Raw genomic sequence first — 13,841 nt, forward strand, 5'->3', positions numbered from 1 at the left:
CCCCAACTCCCCACCCCCTGCCGTCCCTCCCCTAATTCCCCCCCACAGACGCATTCCTTCTTAATGGCATTTCCTTCCGCTGTTCCTCTAAGCAGTCATTTGCTTCTAACAGTGCTCATGGTTTCTTACACACGATTTGCGCTGATGTCCGTTGAGTTGAGTGATCGTAGCAGTCCAGGGTCCTGAGACACTTGCTCCCGCTGTCGGCTTCAGACCACGCAGTTTGTTTTCCTTTCTGACGTGGATTATGACCTGGGAGCTGTAGCTGTTCTACTTTCTTGACCGTTGCTGGGTCCGCTGCGTTAAGCCAATGGGCCCACCCATCTGGACATGTAGCTGTGATTTTTCTTTGAGAAAGAGTAATTCTTCTTTCACATCTGAATTTAAGCCCCCATGGCTTGATTAGACACCCACCTCCCCACCCCCCCAAAAAAAAACTGTTTGAACAAAGACTCTCACAACCAGTGTTTCAATTGTATTGCTCCGAAGCTTCATGTCCATCTTCCTCCATGTTGCAAAAAGTCCCAAAAAAGTAAACAGAAGAAAAGAGCCAGAGCGCTGACACCCAGGGCTGAAGCTGGGAGGCTGAATGAACGCAGACCCTGGACAGCATTCATTTCTCCAGCTCTGGCCTGCTATTGTACCAGGTTCTCATCAGACCCGTGGCTGCCTCCTTCTTGAATGGCCCAGAGAATTCATCTCAACAGCGTTTCTACAGCAGCTCGCTGCTCCAGGTGGCCAGACGGGAGTTCCAGACCCGTGTTGTCTCCCGGGACACTGACACAGTAGCCAAGTTTATTGGAGCTGGAGCAGCCACAGTTGGTGTGGCTGGTTCAGGGCTTGGCATTCAAAAGGTGTTTGGCAGCTTGATCACTTGCTGTGCCAGAAACCCGTCTCTCAAGCAGCAGCTCTTCTTCTGTGCCATTCTGGGCTTTGCTCTGTCTGTGGCCATGGGGCTGTTCTGTTTAATGGTCACCTTCCTCATCCTCTTTGCCATGTGAGGCTCTGTGGGGTCACCTGCCTGGGCTTGTTGCTGTGACTCCACACCATTCCTGGTCCTGGGGGTACAAAGTTTTACTATTAAACACAATGTTTCTCAGAAAGAAAAGAAAAGAAAAGAAGAAAAGAGAAAAGAAAAGAAAAATAGCCAAAGAACTATAATCGTTCTACTATAAAGACACATGCACACGTATGTTCAGTGAAGCCCTGTGTACAATAGCAAAGACCTGGAACCAACCCAAATGCCCATCAATGATAGACTGGGCAAAGAAAATGTGGTACATATATACCGTGGAATATTCTGCAGCCATAAAAAACGTTGAGTTCATGTCCTTTGTAGGGACATGGATGAATCTGGAAACCATCATTCTCAGCAAGCTGACACAAGAACAGAAAATCAAACACCACATGTTCTCACTCATAGGTAGATGTTGAACAATGAGAACATGTGGACTCAGGGAGGGGAGCACCACACATTGGGGGCAGTGGGGAGGGTGTAGGGGAGAGACAGTGGGGGATGAGGAGGGTGGGGAGTGTGGGGAGGGATAACATGGGGAGAAATGCCAGACATAGTATGCACCTAAAGTAAAATTAAAAAAAAAAAGAAAGGGAAGGGAAGGAAAGGAAAGAGAAAAAAAAGAAAGAGAAAGAAAGAAGAAAACAAGCAAGCAAAGAAAGAAAAGAGCCAGTGGAGCAGAGGGTGTCCTAAGAGTCCACCTCCTATGCCCAGGAGAAAGGCCCACTGGCCTTGATCATGCTGGTCATCCAGCCCCAGTGAGGAAGGAAGAGCCCTGTAAGGGCTGTATGGGAGAATGCGTCCATTCCTCAACAAGGACGGCTTCTCCCTTTTACAGTTGCTTCCCAGAGCTGAAAGCGCACCTGGACTCCGATCTCATGTTTTCCTGGACTCAGGCTCTCAGCCCTGGTGAACTGCATTGCCACGATCCTGGAGTGAAAACAGTCTAGAGATGTGACCTACCTGAACAGCTGTAACATTCTCCTCTACTGTACAGAAAAGAACAAGGGCTCATCGACAAAACTCTTAGAAAGCCAAGTATCACAGGGCGAGTTCAGTCCTGTGGGATTCAATACTGGAGGACAGTTTTGATTTTATTTCATTCACATTTCACATATTCAGTGGAGGCTCGGAAGGGTCTGAAGACCTTCTGTTCTGCCAGGGAAATGGAAGGCTCTAGGAGCAGGCCTGGGGCACTCAGCTGAGAATGATTCCTGCCACCAGCGCCCACCTCCTGACTTTTCCCAGGAACTGACATTTGTTCTCTCACTTCTAACTTCCCTTTATTTCCCAGTGTTACAAAAGCTTTGATGATTGACCCTCCTTTATGATCTGTGCCTGTGGGGTTCTCTCCAGACTAGATGAAGAGTTAAACAGGGTTAATAAATCATTCACGTAACAAAAAATACCTTAAAAAGAATGCCACAATTTGGCCACTTGATTATATCTACACAGCTACAGATAAATTTAAATTCTAAGGGAGTTAATACTTCACAACTCATTTAATTATTCATATTTAAAAACAGTAGATGATAAAACAGATATGGAAAAATTCCAAATTATAAAAAGATTAAAAATGTTTCTTGCATATTTTTATTGTTAAACATATTTTTCAGATACTACTAATATCTACAGTTAATGTTTTTCATTATAAATTGCCGAACATGTTTAATTTCTAAATATGAAGCCATAAACCTCTAAACAAAAGATTTGTCATTTAAAATGATCAATAATTGTTTTAGTCATATTTACCTAAGAAGGAGAAACCTAAGATATACAACTATACTTAGAATTGATACCACTGAAATTTGATGAAAATGAAGTTCACATGAGGAATATTAAAAAATTTTTTAAAAAGACAAATCAAGTCCATCACTCGTCCTTTTCTATAATTGTACAGTCCTTGTGCTGATTAAAAATGGAGCTAACTGTAGGGCAGAACTTCCGCTAAAATGGAAAATCATTTCTATGAATTTCTATTTGTTCCATGGCAAATAATTAAGAATACTAGGGTTTAAATATCGGTAAATCAACATTATAAGGACCAGAGTAGGCATCAGGAGGGTTTTCAGAAATTATTCCTGTTCCCTGAGGGTGAAATTCTTATGGAATTAATACATGAAGACTTCACAAATGTGAAGGTGTGCGCTACTTTACATCAGGTGACGCTTAAGGAAACAATTATGCAAGCTCTGCACAAACCACTTGACATGGAGTAACTGGAGACTAATATTATTAAAAACATTAAATAGGCCGGGCTCGGTGGCTCAAGCCTGTAATCCCAGCACTTTGGGAGGCTGAGGCGGGTGGATCGCGAGGTCAAGAGATCAAGACCATCCTGGTCAACATGGTGAAACCCCGTCTCCACTCAAAACACAAAAAATTAGCTGGGCATGGTGGCGCGTGCCTGTAATCCCAGCTGCTTGTGAGGCTGAGGCAGGAGAAGGAGGTTGCGGTGAGCCGAGATCGCGCCATTGCACTCCAGCCTGGGTAACAAGAGCGAAACTCTGTCTCAAAAGCTTCCTCTGCCCATTCTATACTTCGCTGTGTTTCTGCCTTTTCTCCTCATGGCTCCAAACCAGAACTGTCTCAGCAGGGATAACGTAGGTCTCTGTGTGCAGGGAGAGCTTTCTCTGTGGCCCTAGGGAGAATACTGTAATTTTTATGATTTCCTTTATTGTCCACTAAGTGAATTCTTAGTTATTTCATAATTAGAGTTATTCTTGTGAATGTCGTTTTCCTTCCCTTATATTTTCTAGTTGCTTTATTTCTGGAAATTTTTTTTGTCTATTTGTGTTGTCTCTATATGTCTCTGTTTGCTTTTCCTTTATGGCTTGGAAGCTAGTTTACACTTCTAGTTTTCTAAGTGAGTGTATATTTTTATTTTCATGGTTATCTCTTAAACACAGCTTCAAAGCAAAGGCCTTATATGTCCAAGGAGCTTGCTCCAAAGGAAAAAAACACATATTGCCTCATTTCTGTTTTCTCTTCTCCTCTCATTCATTAGCAGCTCAAAGCTTACCCATGTCATATGTGAACAAACACCAACTTTTCTGTCTTCTGTCCTTTCTTTCAAGCTAGAGTGTATCTTTCAGGCATTTCTAGCTGCACTGTTCGGTGCTCATGTTCTGGGGAAGTTACATGTTAGTTCCCAATCACCTTTATTTGATCTAAGTGGTTTTGTATGTGTCTGATGGTTGTGTGAGTTTGAATCCCAACAGCTTTCTGTGTCAATGGAGATTAATAGTGGTAGTCAGAGAGGGGCCCCAAAGGTGACCACACCCTAACTCCTGGAACATGCGTGCCACCCACCACGCATAGTGAGACGGCCTTTGCAGAGAGAATTAAGGGCATTGTAATAGTCAGGGCTCTCTAAAGTGACAGAACTAATAGGAAAGATGAGTATATGAAGGGAAGTTCTTAGGAAAATTGACTCACGATCACAAGGTGAAGTCCCATAATAGGCTGTCTGCAAGCTGAGGAGTCAGGAAGCCAGTCGGAGACCCAAAACCTCAAAAGTAGGGAAGCCGATGGTGCAGCCTTCAGTCTGTGGCTGAAGACCGGAGAGCCTCTGGAAAACCACTGGTTTAAGTCCAAGAGTCTAAAAGCTGAAGAATTTGGAGTCTGATGTTTGAGGGCAGGAAGCATCCAGCACGGGAAAAAGATGGAGGCAGGAGACTCAGCCAGTCCAGCCCTTCCATGTTCTTCTATCTGCTTCATTCTACCCGTGCTGACAGCTGATTAGATTGCACCCACCCAGGTTGAGGGTGGGCCTGCCTCTCCCAGTCCACTGACTCAAATGTTAATCTCCTTTGGCGGCACCCTCACAGACACACCCAGGAGCAATATTTGTATCCTTCAACCCAATCAAGTTGACACTGAATATTAACCATCACAAGTATGGTTCTTGAAATTGGAAAATCTTCCTAGATTATCAGGGTGAGCCCATCTAGGTACGTGAGTGTGTACAAGGGCAGAACCTTTCCCTCTGTGGTCACAGAGAGGCATGAGGATGGGGGCAGGGCAGGAGAGACTGGTAGTTGCTGGCTTTGAAGGTGGAGGAAGGGGACCATGAGCCAAGGAATGCAGAGTGTTTCTAGAAGGTAGGAAAGGTGGGGAAGTGAGTTGTTGGCCTGAGCCTCTAGAAAGAAATACAGCCCTGCTGACACTTGATGTTAACCCAGTGAGGCCTTCAGGAATGTCATATAATAAATCTGTGGTGTTTTAAGACCCCTAATTTGTGGTACTTTGTGATGGCAGCCATAGAAAACTGATACATTAAGTTATTGGTCTGCTCAGGCTGCCATCACAAAAGACCACAGACTGGGTAACTTAACGGAAATTTATTTTCTCACAGTTCTGGAGACTGGAATCCAAGATCAAGGTGCCAGCATGGTCTGGTCCCGGTGAGGGATGTCTTCACAGTTGGCTTTCGCAGTGTCCACGTGTGAGGAGCAGGTTGAAAAAATATGCTGCCTCTCTTAGGAGTCAATTACAGTCAATGACATCATAACGGCGAGGCCACAATTACCTCTTAAAGGTCCAGTCTCCAAATGCAGTCCCAACAGGAGGTAGGGCTTCAAAATATGAATTTTGAGGAAGCACAATTCAGTCCATAGCAATTAATGTAAAATGTTTAAAAATTTGCTTTTTCTTCCTCAGTGCCGTGTGTATGTATGCATGTATGTGTGTTTCACAAGGTGGAAGAGGTGTACAGGAATAATTAATACTCCTGATATTGCTCTTTAAAATATTTTAACATATAATTTAAAATGTTTAAATGTTATATTTTAGCTACAACCACCTGTATAATGTATTCTCTAAAAACACAGAGTGGATGTTAAATACTCTCACCCAAAAAACGGTAACTGTGTGAAGTAATGTACATGTTAACTGGATTTAACTATTCCGCAACGTGTATATACTTCAAAATATCAGGTTGTACAAGATAAACACATACAATTCTATCTGTCAATCTTGTAAAATTAATAAATAAATTTTAAAAATTATATTTTGCATTTTAAGCTTTTTATAGAAAAATAATTTTGTTTACAAATATTTATAAACATTGTGCAGAGAGCTTTCTGTGTTCCTCACCCAGCTGCCTCTGTGTTCACCTTATAGAACCATAGTACAAGTAGCAAACTGAGGAAGTGAATGAGGATATGAGGCTATTGGCTAAGTGACAGACCACGTTAGAATTTGGCCAAGTATTCAAACTCTGTTTTCTGCTCCAGAATCCATTTCAGAATCCCACATCAAGTTTAATTGTCCTGTCTTGTTAATTTCCTCCAAACTGTAGCCATTTCTCACTTTTCTTGCTTTTCACATCCCTGACAATTTTGGGGAATATGGGTCAGTTATTTCGTTGAATGTCTTCAACTCGGGCTTATTGTTCCTTTTATTTTTGAGGGCGGAATCTCTCAGTGTGCCACGTTTTGATGTGACTTTAAGCCATAAACACAGCCGAAGCCTGGGCCATCCGCAGAAGACCTGGTGTTCTCTTTCTCCAAGTGGGCATTTTGTATCTTTGAAGAGTTCTAGACTGAGCTACATCAGTAGACCTCTGTCTTTGATGGGAGAAATTCTCATCTGAGGATCACAATTCTTCTACTGTACTGCAATTCCGTGATTCTCTCCAAATGTCTCCATGCAAATTCAAAACAGCTGAAAATAACTGCATGCCTGAGAGCGAGAGAACTTTCTTAAGTGATTGACCAAATCTGGGTCTGATTAGTGGGTAGATGCCTCACATGGACACTGTGATTTGGGAGTTGGGGTACAGTAATAATGGCTAACATTTGGTAAGTTTTTTCTAGGTGCCAGGAGTTGTGCTAAGTGCTTTACATGAGCTTTATCTAATTTATTCCTGCCAGCCACCCCGTGAGTAGATAGGATATCGCAGATCTCAACAGTTAAATTATTTGCTTGTGATCAGGGAGTTTGGAGAGTGTTGGAGTCTGAAACGAAGACTTGAGGGTTAATACACAGGAAGAAAAAGTACTCTACGAGCCAGTTTATCTGATAAGGGTGTGACGGAAGATGGCGTCAGGCGGAGGTACTGGGATGAGGGACCAGAAAAAAGCTACTGAATCAAAGACTCTTGAAGTTGAAAGACTCCTTAGCAACTATGTAGATTAATTAACTTCTTCACAGTTGAGAGATTTCTGCATTATTTTTCTTCAATAAATAATCAATCTTTGCTTAATTTTTTACCAGACAACCCAAGCTACTTTTGGGCTACTGTTACCATTCAGGTCTTTTCCCTTCTTTTGGACTAAAAACTGCTGTTAAAAATTGTCATCCATTAGTCACAGTCAACCTCTCTGGAGTTAACAAGATAAATTTAAGTGTCTCTTTCACTTGACAATCCTTCAAGTATTTGAACATAACTATAACGTTCTCCTTAAGTCTTCCCATTTCTATTTGCAAGTTATTCTTTGCACAGTATAATTAATAGTCCTCTTGCCAAGCAGGGTCTCTATTATTTAGTAAAAGGTGGGCGAACACTGGAAGACTATTCACATTGGAATTTGACATAAAAGGCAAATGAAAGCTATTTCACAATTATGGCAACTTAGATGTCAGGACAAGAAAACTGTAGGACCAGCATTAAGTAGTCAGTTGGGTGTGGGAACATCATCCACAGGAAAATCTAGTGTGTACAATAAAAGTCTGGAAAAACTCAGGATAATATCATTTCAATAATTATTCCTTTTAAGATTCCCCTTAGAAGAACACAAAACTTAGATGTCCTGAGGACAGAATCTGGAGCACATCTGAACATTTATAAACTGGATTCTGCCTGGCACTTAAAATGCTTTCCTATTTAAGAGATTTAATTGTCAAATGAGGCTTTTATCTTTTGATCCTATCAACTGATATCCTGCAGAAAACGTTGGAGGATGGATTTCTTTGGAACACAGGATCGTTCTGTAATTTTACCTTTCTTTCCTTCTCTCCTGTTTCTTTACTTGTAACTGAACCCTGAAATAGACCTTAATCTGTCAGCTGCACTCTACATGAGTTCTTCTTGCACAGAAAACACTATTATTGCAGATGTTCAAACTCAACATTTTTCTTGAAATTCAAAATAGTTCTAATGAAAAGCTTCTGCAAATACATTTAAAACCCTTCAGTGCTTACTTTGCTATTTTTACATAATATCTTTTAGTAGGAAAAACAGCAACATGGAGAGGTAATGTCTTTTTTTTTTGCCTAATGCTAATTAAATAATCTGTAAACTTAACTGTTAAATGCTATTGAGATTTTGAATCAGCTGAAAAATCAAACTGAGTCATTCATACTTTTTTCCTGAATCGATATTTTTTGCAGTTACTTTGTAGAGTGTCTTGAAATGCTAGAAGCTATAATAATTTGTGGCTATTCTATTTCTCAAGGACATTAGATCATTAGATAGAAATTCTAAAAATTATTTCTGTTCATAAGACAGTGAGTTATACTCATCTTTAGAGAAGTAAATTAGACGTTTTGAAATGTTTTTGAGATTTCGGGAGCCATTGTAAAAAGAATAGAAGCAGTTAGATTCTTAAGTCTCCCTAAAATGTGTTATTATTTAACAAAAATAGGAATTGATTAAGTAGTTTTGAGTCTAATTACCAACAGTTTATTCCATTTGTGTTTGAAAATAGGAAATGATTCATTAATGAAAATTGCTTCATTTTGTCCTCCACGAAACATGGAGATGTTAAAGTTTTATCAGAATTCAGTTGAATTACTTAGTAAGATGAAATTACTAATTTTCAACAAATACAGTGCTTCCTATTTCATTACTATTTTACTAGTAATTTTCTTCTTTCATGTCAGTAATTATGTGGTGCAGAAAGAATAATCATTGGAAGTTGTATTAATCCTTTGAAAGGTTTATGAAAAATAAAAAATGAAAGATGCCCAGGATTTTTTTTCCTGGTGTATTTTCAGCAAGATCAGATATCATAGCATTTAAATGAAGAACTGTGCTCTATGTAATTAGTCACTGATCAAAGAAATGACAAATTTTGGAGTGAAAATAGCAAATTCAGTCAAAATATTCTGCAAAAATACTTCTAAAATTATTTTTTTAAAAGATAGTTGTTAAGGCATAGTACTATACTCTTGAATTCTGTTTTTTCTAGGTGTATCACATGAGTATTAATAATTCAATCAGCTTTCTGGTGTTGAAACTTTCTCCTTTGCTTTCCTACTGTGTCACCATCGTGCTGTTTCACACAGTGAGAGCATAATTGTCTTCCACAGGGACCTCGAAGCTGTGGGCCAGCCCTGTCCTGATGTCTTGCATTTATGTCTAGTGGTCTGCAGTGCACTGTGTGTGCTTGAAGTGACGCCCCGGAGAGATTACTGTGGTGGGGGGTGAAAGCATTAGAACATTGAAGAATGAGAGAAATTGAGCATATGGAATATGCAGCATATTTGTTGACACCCATGCACTGCCTTTGCTTGCACTAGATGGTGGTTTGTGTGTGCAGCGCCTGAGGTATGGGGCAGGCAGAGCATGCAGCCTTACTCCTTTCCAGAAGGTTGCCATGCTGGAGTGCTGGATTCCACAGATATTATCCATTTTAAATTAACCCTCTACTAAAGGAATTTAAAGTTTTCTGAAAATAAACCAACAAATGAAGCTAATAGTAATAATGTAAACGCAAGCTGCCAAGTAAGCCATTTTTCTATTACTGAGTTCTTCATCAGTCATACTATAAAGAAAAAACAATAATACCGGCAATAATGATCATCTAATCAAGACCAAGAAGTTGATCCTCCAAAATTCAAACAAGAAAAAATCTCCCCCAATCTCTCCTTTCCTCCCTCTCTTGTCTTTACCTCTTGTCCCATATATAATATTATATAATGCATATATAATAAAATACATTCACTATTATTAACAATGATTCTTTATCTGATTGTATATTGTACCTTAAGATATATTAGCTAATGGTGTGCATATTTAGAAGATTTATCTTTAAAAATAATATGCTGATTGGGGTAAAGGGTCAGCCCTTTATTCATTGACAAGTGAGGTTATCAAAGAATTCTGGACCCATTTTTGCTCTTCAAGTCTAAATAGAAATTTTGGTTTATAAAGGATTTCATATGGTTCCCAACAGCACGTTGTAAAAATTCAGCTCTCTGCCTCACTAGCTATTGAAGTCATCTTACAGATGGCCACAATAAGTCCTTTCTTATTTATTTTTGTCAATATAATTTGTAGAGTAGGTGTATGTAGTTTGCTTCATTCTGACCAGAAATCAGTTCTGTTTCCTGCTTGCCTGAAATTTGGGGCAATGGAGGCAGCAGAAATATGAAAATATAAGCCTGAGTTACACAATGGGCTTTGGTTCAGTGGAGAAATATTATCCAATTTTCCAATGTCATTGGAAGAAATTAAGAGATGAAATTGAACTTTTAAAATTTTGTGGACAAAAATGTTATCAATATTAAGGGAATAAATTTCCTAAACTTTAGAAGGAAATAAATTCTAATGTATAGTTAACCAGATTGTTCGTTGTTGGGTTTATCATTAACTTGGTCTTTACCTCATTAACTTCCCTCTGTCTTATTATTTCTTATGCTGTGTTTATTTTCTCTGTAATCAAGTGTAACTGTAGCATTGGGAAAGTTCATCAGGTTTTCTATAGATTTGTGTGTTTCGTGTACAGCAGACCATGTGTTATTTTTTGCCCAAGCAGTTCCTGTTCACGTTTGTTCTGGGAACAGAACTCTCCTTTAATTTTGGAAACTTTCCCTGCTAGTACTGATAGGGCTGTCAATTGCATGTCTCTCAAACTTCCATCAATGTGATGGCCAGGAACTTGCATGGGCCACAGATTCAGACCTGAACTTCGGCGGAAGACATCAGCAGGAGGAACCCTCTATGTACTGAAGTCTCTGACTCTGACTGTAGTAACTGAGTGAATTGGCAGCCTCCAGCAGTTACCTTAGCACCACAAAAGGGGGGGCTTGCCCAGGAATTAAACCAGCACAAGGAAAGCCCAGACAAAGAGGGAGGGATAGGCTCACGATGTTTGAACCTCTGATCTGTCTATGCCTCGTGCCAGCCACACTGCAGGATGCTGTGGCTCCAGCAATTAAATGTCCTATTTTTGCTTAGTTTGTGTCAGTGTGTGTCACCTGCTACTAAAATGTTTCTGAGTTAGACAACATTGTAGAGGGAAAATCATATGAGCTTAATGGTTTGACCTACAAAAATGGCAATTTCTTAAGATTCAAACCAATATAATAAAAAACTCAGGTGGTCAGATGACTCAAGACCCATCGCTTTGTGTTCTTGGCCTCTATAAGGTTCAGTTTCTTCATACTGAAAGGTGAGAGATAACTACCCACATAGAGACTGGAAATGCAGAAAAGGTAAAGCATAGGAAAACCTTTGTAGATTATCTGGCTCTATAAAATGTTGCCTATTATCACTTATTGGAAGATCTGATTCCTCGAGATGTATTACAGTGTATAGGGCGACCTTACTGGGCGTTCTTAGGAAAAATTTTGGGATTGGTAGCACATGTGAGGCTGTGAAGACGTCAAAATTTGCCTTTGGATGTTATAAAGCCCTGTGTTTCGGCAGATAATCATCTCCCCATCTAGAATTCGCAGGACTCATCTGGTGTCTGGTGGAGTTGGTAGGAACTGATTAGTATCTGGCTTCCAGTGGAGACGGTCAGAACTGATCAATATAAGTTACCTTAGGATGGCATCGTGTATGTCAGAAACCCAAGGGAGGACTCTGTTAATGAGGGTTTTCTTAGAATTCAGAGAGGCACCGTCAGAGGTAAAGAAATACTTACTCAGTATTTAGTCTATGTTGCTTTAGCCAGTACGGTTTATTCCACAACAATCTCATAAAATCGGTATTCTAATTTTAACACATAGACTAACAATTGCTAAGTGGTTCCGTCAAGATCCCAACTAAGTTACACAGGCAAGATCCCAGCCCAAGGTTTTCCAAGTCTAAAACCTAGGCTTAGTTCCTCATTTTGTTACTGTTGCTTTGGAAAGTAAAGACCATCTAGCCCTTCTGCTGCTGCAGATTAACTAAGAGAGGAGGTAGGGTGCTCTGTGGCCTGTGACTGGTTCTAGTACTTCCAGTCATATGGGGAAATCGAATTTGAGGTTGGAAATCCCCATAAATCTATAGTCGTGTGTAAAGGAGTGCAGTATTTCTGAAAGTATAATTACCATCTTTTTAAAAGGCCATTTTGACGCAATGTATATGTGTACATATGTACAAACTTGCTCACTAAAATGAACATACAGTAAATCTGGGCTTTGTAATTAGGACCACATTATACATAACTCAATAATTAGTATATAAGGTACTCTGAAAAATAAAAATGATAAAATACACGGAAAACACTGCTTTAAAGACACATAATGGGTCCCATTTGGGAGAAAGAAAAACAGACAATAAATCAGTTGAATGAATACAGACTAAAATCTGGATAGAATTATCTCAAATGAGTTAATGGGTTAATTCAAAATAATATTTTAGGCTTCCAGCCACAGGCTCGCAGATTCACTAAGTCTGTCCTCAGCATCAGTTTTCTGAATCTGTTCTATATTTATTTTAGTGGAAATTAGTGAAGAATTAAGACAGAACTAAATTACTTTTCCATGATGTGTATGCTGCACTCGATCCATAAAAAGTTTCCTCAAAGTTTAATTTATCAATCGGAGTGTAAGATCAAAATAAAGATACTCTCTGGACATATACAAATATACACATATGTACACAGATATACATTTATCTCTCATGAAGCTCTCCATGGTACTATAGGCATAGAACAAATTGTGTCAATGAGGACAGAATTTATTTTATAAAATGATTTCTAAGATAAGTAGTTGCTGGAGAATATCCCACTGACATTCTATGATATTTCAAACTCAGACTTAACAGACTTGGAATCTGCTTTTTATTGTATAAATCAATTTTAGCAATATTTGTAAACAGTGGTAAGATGCCAGGATGTGAACATTAAGGCCTTTTGAAAATATTCAGAAGTATATACAATATAATGTTTCATATAAACATTATTGCCTTATGATCAGCCTTGAAAAGAAAATGATTCTTTACCTAAAGAAGAAATATGTCCACATTTTTATAAGTTATCTGTTACTGATATTGCAACTCTATTCTAAGCACTGGCTTTTGTCCTGATATTAATTAGATAACCAGAGTGGTAAAATAGATTTGCAATCTATAGAGCAAATATTTGTATTCAGAATAAAGAACTCTTAAAAATGAATAAGAAAAAGTTTAAATACTAGATAGGAAAAAGATGGCAAATAGTATAAAAGAAGGAGCAATAAGCCAAGAACTGTTCAACCACACTAGCCTTTAGGGGGATGCAAAATAAGACAACAGCTTCACATTTATTCTGTTGGCAGATGAAGAGGTAGGAAAACAGGAATGTGTATACATCCTGGTGAAATTGCAAAGCAGTACCACTCTTTAAAGAGAAACTCAACAATATGGAATGAAGTTGAAGATACCTATGCCTTTGATCCAGTAGCTTCACTTCTAGGTGTCTGTATTAGTTCATTCTCACGCTGCCGACAAAGATATACCCGAGACTGGGCAGTTTACCGAAGAAAGAGGTTTAATTGGACTCCTAGTTCCATGTGGCTGGGGAGGCCTCACAATCATGGAAGAAGGCAACAGGGAGCAAGTCACATCTTAAGCGGATGGCAGCAGGCAAAGAGAACTTGTGCAGGGAAGCTACTCCTTATAATACCATCGGACCTCGTGAAACTTATTTACTATCACGAGAACAGCACGGGAAAGACCCGCCCCCAT

General features: G+C 39.5%; 1 pseudogene; it reads left to right on the forward strand.

The window, feature by feature from the left end:
* Positions 1-310: 310 nt before the first annotated feature.
* Positions 311-1,388, forward strand: LOC144578607 (ATP synthase F(0) complex subunit C1, mitochondrial pseudogene; annotated as a pseudogene).
* Positions 1,389-13,841: the final 12,453 nt, after the last annotated feature.

Source organism: Callithrix jacchus, chromosome 1 (genome assembly GCF_049354715.1).
Source record: "Callithrix jacchus isolate 240 chromosome 1, calJac240_pri, whole genome shotgun sequence".
Lineage (NCBI taxonomy): Eukaryota > Metazoa > Chordata > Mammalia > Primates > Cebidae > Callithrix > Callithrix jacchus.